This window comes from Pinus tabuliformis, chromosome 5_1 (assembly GCF_031772625.1).
Source record: "Pinus tabuliformis cultivar Carrire ecotype Pingquan chromosome 5_1, CPIR1, whole genome shotgun sequence".
In the NCBI taxonomy this organism is placed as follows: domain Eukaryota; kingdom Viridiplantae; phylum Streptophyta; class Pinopsida; order Pinales; family Pinaceae; genus Pinus; species Pinus tabuliformis.
The window spans coordinates 608,300,208-608,308,430 of record NC_142305.1 but is presented as its reverse complement, the minus strand read 5'-3'; positions in this window follow the sequence as shown (position 1 = coordinate 608,308,430).

Sequence of the window (8,223 nt, the reverse complement as noted above, 5' to 3'; positions counted from 1 at the left end):
AAATCCCAACCCTACCTGAAAGGGCTTGTCGCTTGTTGAGTTGTGGAGAGATCTGTTGTAGCTATGTTGGACATAGGGGAGACTTTAAACCCATGTGCATGGATGCTTCGAGTTGTACATGCGCATAATGTGTATGATCATCATGTTGACAACCTCTGTTTGGCCATCAGTTTGGGGATGGAAAGTCGTGGACTTAGTAATTTTTGTATCCAACATCGATCAGAGATTTGACAAAAATGCTCTCAGGAATCTACTGTCCCAATCTGAGACAATGGATTGTGGGATCCCAAAGTGTACCCACACTCTCTCAGAGAATATATTAACAGTGGCTTCTGTTGTGATACTCTTCTTGCAATCCGCCATGATGGCCATATTAGAGAATCTGTCGATAACCATGAAAATACAATCATTGTTGTGCTTAGTAGAAGGAAGGCCCAACATGCAATCCATGGAGACAGATTCCGAAGGCCAATTAGGAGTAGGTAGAGGAGTATGCATGCCTTTCTTCTTGGTGGTTGGTTTGGCAATGGCACAAGCAGTGCAGGATTTAATGTACTTCCCAACATTCTAACGAAGTTTCGGCCAATAAAAATACTTCTGAAATACTGCCACTGTTTTCTCTACTCTGAAATGTCCAACGACTCGACTATAGTGTGCCTCCCAAATCATCTTGGCATGCTCACTTGAAGGAACACAGATGTGTCCCAAGTGGCATAACAGTGCATCCTGAAGGTGAAAATTTGGAACTTTCTTCCCTTCCAAGAGTGTCTGATATATGTTGCCAAATTATGGATCGCTCTTGTAAAGATGTGGCCACCCTGATGTCTCGTGCCCACAGGAGTTGAGAACAGTGATCAACGCAATGACCGATGATCGACTGAGTAAATAAACGCCGTTATTGGTGCTGCCATTCTTATACTTACTGTTCAAATGGAACTTTTTCAGATAGGTGGACCATTTCTGATGGCGATCGTTCTACAACTTCCCTTGTGTTTGTATGAACTATAGAGTTCGATGGTCTGTGTGGATGACCGTTTCCTTCCCTAGAATGTAATGATTCCATTGACGACATGCCTGTAAAATGGAATATATTTATTTGTCGTAATTGGGGTACTTTCAGACTGTGTCTGAAAGTGTCTCACTATGGTAAGCCATTGGATGCCCATGCTGAGTAAGAACTGCATAAATAGCATAATCAGAGGCATCTGTCTCAATCTCAAATGGTTGTTGCAAGTATGGTAATGTGAGCACTGGTGTAGAATAAAGGCAATTATTCAACTTGGAGAACACTTTTTTTTGGGTTTCTGACCAAAAAACTTTACTTTCGCTCTGCTCTTGGTGACTTGACTTAAAGGCCAAGTGATATGATAGAACCCCAACACGAACCTACGGTAGAAATTGGCAAGACCCAAAAAGTTGTGGAGCTCTGTTAGAGTGGTTGGCACTGGCCAATCCTGAATGACTTGTATCTTGGATGGGTCCACATGTACACCCTGCTCATCAATGATGTATCCCAGATGTTGAACCTAGGTCAGGGAAAAGGTGCATTTCTCCAAGTTAGCACACAACTTGTGTTTTCGCAGGGTTTGAAGGACCTGTCGAATATGGTGGAGGTGCTCTTCCCAAATCTAACTGAAGATCAAGATGTCATCTAAATACACCACCACGAATGCATTGGTGAAGGGTTGAAAGATGTCATCCATCAGTCTCATGAAGGTTGCAGGGGCATTCGTCAATCCAAACGGCATGGCCAGCCATTTGAAAAGGCCCTCCTTGGATTTGAAGATAGTCTTCCACACATCAGAGGGTTTGATAGGTACTTGGTGATAACTTGACTTCAAGTCAATCTTGCTGAAATATTTAGCCCCTTTGAGCTGGTCCAGAAGGTCATCAATCTGCAGGATTGGGTACCTGTTCCAAATAGTGATCTTGTTCAACGCTCGATAGTCAATACAGAGCCTCCAGGTCCCATCCTTCATCTGTACCAATATAATTGGGCTCCCACAAGGTGATGAGCTTGGCCTGATGTGCCCTTTCTGCAATAGTTCTTGAATCTCACTCTTGATCTCATTGTTCTCTAGAATAGAGCATCGATAGATTGGTCCATTGAGTAGTGGTGCACTCGGGGTTAGATCGATGGATTTATTGACCTGATAGTGTAGAGGTACCCTTACGGGTGAGGCGAAAATATCACTATATTCCTCTGCGACCTTATCCATATGTTTTTGTTGTGCAAAGGAGCCCTGCCTAGAATCTCTGGCCACAAACTTCTTCTTGCCCTAGGGTTGAATCATAAGGAAAACAAATTTCTTGGTTTGGGAAATGATCTTACTACATTGCTTTGCAGTGATCAAAGAGATGGTGGTAGGCAGGGCTACCTCCCGTATCCTATACAATGTATTAGCCAAAGCAATAATCACAGAGCAAGGTTTAGACTCATATACGAAATGTCGATTCCACAAGTATGGTTGTCCTAACAATACATCAAAAACTTCAAGAGGATCAACATCACACAGTACCTCATTCGTGAAGGGCTTGATGTTGTAGGGAAGGTGACACTACTGCCTTATGTGAAGATCTCGTCCTTGGTGAAGCCACCCAATGGTGTATGACTATGGATGTGTTGTAGCCTTTAGGCCTAGATGCTTCACTACCTCTACCAAAATGAGTTTCTTTTGGCTCTCGTTGTGGACAATGAACTGCAGCGGAGAACCCTTCACCCACATCTCTGAGTGGAAGAAGCGTTCCTCGTCCTCTGGATCTTCAAGCTCAATCTTTCGGATCTTGGTCATGGCCACAGTGGCACTAGGCTCCGCATCAATGATCTTCTTCCCTTTGTCAGTTCCCTTATAGGGTTCTAATTTAGAGTCAGAACCTACATCTGATTCGGAAGGCTTCAGCTCGACCACCAGTGACTGCTTGGCCCGACACTCACTTGTATTGTGAGTGGAGCTCTTATGGAACTCGTACCATTTTCTTGTGTCCTTCTTCATCTTCGTGGTGTTGTTCTTTGCTTGCGGCTTCGGCATGATATCCTAGGTAGCCTCACCTTGGCTTGCTCCTTTGTTCAGTGGTTTGGGGGCAACTTTTCCTTGCTTTTGATTTGCAGATCCAAAGTCCTGCTTCTTCTATTTAAACTTCTACTCAATCTTGACAGCATATCGATACGCCGTGCCAAGTGAGGAAATGTCCAGGAACTCCATCTCGCCCTGGATGTACTATGTAGATAGTCGCGGTACTTGAGCACCAAATGCCGCTCAGTACCCTTGATACCCAGCTTCATGCGAAGGGTATGGAAAATATTTGTGAACTCTAGCACATCTTGGTGCCTTCCCTGCCATAGCGTGGTCTACTTTATGTATTTTTCTTCATAGCTCCCGACAGGGTAATATTGTTCCTTGATGTAACTTGGAAAGAATTCCAAGTGGGTGCAGCTGAAAACACCTAGGGTTCACTCTCATCCTTTTGTTTACAGTAGGTTTCACGCTAGTCCTTGACGTGTGGGGCAGCTTTGAGAAGTGCAAAAGTAATATTTTCCAAATTGGAAAAGTCATGAACTGAAAAATATCCTTCTAACAGATTTAACCATTTATCTACGGTGTCTACATCTATCAGGCCTTCAAATATGGGAATATCGAAGTTAACTTGTACCTTAAAAGGAGTGATGCCTCTAGAGTGGTTATTGGATGAAGATGCATCACCTGTGGGTAGTCGTCCAAGGATCTAGGCAAAGTTATCCATCATCGCATGCCTCTGTCACTTGAGGGCTTCCTTGAGCAACATTTTGGAAGGATCTCATGCCCCCTCCTCTTTATTTTCTTTCTCCATGGGAGTTCGTCAGGTTTTACGAGGTCGATCTTGTAATGGTTCAACCAGATCAAGCCCTAACTCCTTATACCTTGACCTCGTCGGGGACATGCAAAGAAAAATAGAGAAAGAGAAGATTGCTCTAATACCACTGATCTGAACTTAAACATGAACACAACTTATAGATATAATCATAAACACAGAGATGCAGCAGAAAAACACTTCATTTGATTAACATAAAAATACTAAATTATGCTTACAAACAAAATGGAAATAAGATAGTTTGGGCGACGGTAGCTTATCTCTGAGATGAGATGTGGCAGCTACATGCCTATGAACTATGTTACAATGAGGCTCAAGGGCTTATTTATTATTGGAAAACATGAGAAAACCCTAAACAACCAAAACCCTAACCTAGGAGATGTAACACCAAGAGTTTGTGGGTCTCGTCGGGGTTAGTTGGGCAGCCAACTTCCTGGTGTCATAACTTGGTCATATTATATCCGTTTGGTGCGTATGATACCTTGTTGGAAAGGTATCATCAAGTACTACAAGTTTCGTTGTAGGCCCTTGCTTATGGCTATGGGCCTGTTGTGGACCCCAAAAAAACTTCGTTTAGGGGGGTCAAAACTGCTCTAGAATTTCGGGACCCGAAAAATTGCTAAAAATAGTAAATGATAAAATGAAAAAGGAAACAGATGAAACTAACGGGGGGTCTAGGTGGAATAGGTGGGTGGCCACTAATATCCACTTGGATCATATCACTAGGCCATAATTGAGACTCCACCCTTTAGGATTTACCGTATATCTTGTCATTCACTGACCAAGGATTCCTAGGCCCGATTGAGGGCACCCACGTTTAGGCTTTACCGTATATCCCTCCATTCACTGGTCGAGGATTCATAGGCCCACAAAGGCAACACAAAATCTGGCTCTACCACAACCCACTATCCAGTTCAGGGGTTTCTAGGCCAAGGATTTACTGCAATCCACAGTCTGGTTCAGGGATCACTAGTCCATGTGTTCTTTCTTTAAAATATCCACCTCGCTTAGTTTCAAATCCATCCGACAGTCCAACACAACCAAAATATGAGAGCCCCATCACACCATGACTATCCAGAATTGGCAAGGCTAGGCTAAAGAACAATGTCACACCTGGAAAAACCCATGACCATGACAATAAGAGAACCAAGAACCCACATGCATAACCATGCATGCTAAATATAGCAAGGAAATAATACATGCAAATCGATACGTACAAATAATCCTATTGTAGCTGCTTGATGCTGTTATTCCTTGCTTGATCCTAGTTTTCCTTTGCCTTCTTTGATTTTCTTGATCCAATGCTAAAGTGCTCCAAGAAAACTCTAAGTGTCCAAGAGTGTGAGAGAGATAATAGAGAGAGAGCTCCAAAACTTAACTCACAAAAGGTTACAAATTGATCATCAGAAGCCTTTTTGTTAATGAGGCCTCTATTTTCTTCAATTTTCCATTATTTTCCTTCATTTTCCTCCTCAAATGCAACCTGTGATGTTTCACCTTCCTTTTCTCCTAATTTCCATTATTTTCATAAATAAAATGTCAATTAATGTCTCATGCCTTTCCAAAGCCTTTGTCATTGCCTTTTCCAATTTCCTTACCCGTAATAAACCAAATGAACACCCACACTAGGATGTTTTTCCCAACATTCAACTTGGAATAAGTGTCCCATAACCATGGTTATTATTTTTCCTTTATTAACTTTATTTACATGAAATTTTCACCAAGGCTATTACAAAACCCTCCCCTATTGGGGGAACACTGTCCTCAGTGTTCAATGACACCTATAACCAACAAGACTGATGTAAGAAAAACATACTACCCATGGAGCTTTATACAAGACTGATGTAAGAAAAACATACTCCCCATGGAGCTTTATAACTTAGCTCAATGCAGTATTTACAATAATCATCCCGCTGAAAAGAAAACCAACATGACAACCATAATGAATTGACACCCATACCGCTTATTGGATATTTATAACACAACTCATGGTGGTATTTACATCCATATACGTACAAAAACCAAAACATCACACAAAAAAATATACTAAAAACATTCTCTCAACTAGTGAATGGAGAAGGATACATAGTCTGCATTTGATCCGCCATCTCCCATGTAACTTCATCAGGCCTAAAGTGCTTCCACTACACTTTAACCTACTCGATTGCTCAGTTCTGGAGCCTGAGCATCTTTCTCTAGAACATACACTAAGGTTCTTGCTAGAATTACCATCTAACTCCACCTGGAATACATACCAGTCAATCACATGATCAACATCTTTAACATACTTCTTAAGCAAGGACACATGGAAAGCAACATGGACTTTCACTGTTGGAGGTAGTGCAATTCTATAGGCTACTGGTCCAATCCTTTCAAGAATATTCAAAGGTCCACAAAACCAAGGTGCCAACTTGGCACACAATCCAATCCGCAAGGAGATCTTCTTCAGCTTGATGTGCAAATACACATGTTCTCCAACCTGAAACTCCTTAAACAACCTATTCTGATCTGCATAGATTTTCTTCCTACCCTATGCTTCCTTCAGATTCTTCTTGATTTTTGTTCCATCTCTACCAACATATCCGGTCCAATCAACACCCTATTAACTGGATCACTCCAACTAATGGGAGTATTACAACTCTGCCCACACAATGCCTCAAATAGACTTATACTCAAAGATTCTTGATACCCATTGTTGTAAGCGAACTCAGCCAGTGGAAGATACTCTTCCCACTTCCATTGTTGATGCATCACATACATTCCTCAACATGTCCTACAATATCCTTTTGACCCTCTCTATCTGTCCATATGTCCACGAATGATAAGTTGTATTAAAGGCCAACTCTATCCCTAAACCTGCAAATAACTCCTTTCAAAAATTGGAAGTGAACTTAGCATCCATGTATGACACATTCTTCTTCAGAACACCATACAGTCTGGCTATATCTCTGATGAAGACCCATGCTACATCACTAGCTGAATAAGTAGAATTCACTGGAATTAAGTGTGCTACCTTTGTCAACCTGTCCACCAAAACCATGATGGAATCATGATGTCTAGATTTCCTCAGAAAACTTGTGATCAAATCCACAAAAATGACCTCCCATTTTACTTTGGAATCGGAATCGGCTGTACTAATCCACTTGGATGCTTACATTCTACCTCTACTTGTTGAAAGTCCAAGAATATAGGCACAAACTCTGCCATGTCCTTCTTCAGATTCAACCAATTATAAAACTTCTTCACCACTATTAATGTATTATGATATCATGGGTGACCTGAATATGGTTTCACATGAAACTCTCTCAAGATAGTCTTCTTGAGCTCACTACTGTCTGGCACATATATCCTGTCCCTAAATCTGATCAAGCCATATGTTGTAAGACAATAGTCCACATCTTGACCACCTATACCCTATTGTAACCTGTGCATAAGCTCCATGTACCTATCATCCTATTGACCTACTTGTAAGATATGATCCTGTAAGTCTATCCTATAAGAACTCATAACTTTTATATGATTCACTTGTATCTGCCTGCTAAGATCATCTACAACCATGTTCTCTTTATCCTTGATGTACATGATCTCAAATTCGAACTCAATGATCATGGCCAACCATATGAATTGCCTGGAATTCAAGTTCGGTTGATCGAACAAGTATCTCAACCCACTATGATCATTCATCAAAACAAACCTCCTGCCAAGAGGATAGTTCCTCCACATCTTCAATGCATGGATGATCGTTGTCAACTCAAGATCACATGTTAGATAATTTTTCTCATACTCATTCAGTTTTTGTGACTCATTGCATACTACCTATCCTTTCTGCATAAGGACTCCACCAAGTCCTCTCTTACAAGCATCTGTGCATACCATAAATTCTTTTTCTAGATCTGTAATCTTTAACACTGGAGCATTTGTCAACAACTACTTCAGTTGCTCAAATCTAGCTACACATTCCTTTTTCCATTCAAATTTCTTACCTTTCCTTTACAATGATGTAATAGGATATGTAATACAAGAAAATTTCTTGATGAACCTCCTATAGTAACCTGCTAACCCCATGAATGATCTTACCTCATCCACATTTCTAGGAGCTTCCCATTCCATGATAGCTCTTAATTTCTCTGCATGCATTGCTATACCTTCCTTGCAAACAAGTACCTCTGTCTGAAAGAGCATACTTTTTCTATGCTTGGCATACAACTAATGCTCTCTTATCAATCTCAATATTGCTACTAAATGTTCAACATGTTCTTCCTCATTTTCAGAATATACCAATATATCATCAATGAACACAATAACAAACTTGTCCATATAACGCTGAAACACACTATTCATCAATCACATAAAGGTAGTTGGAGCATTAGTCAA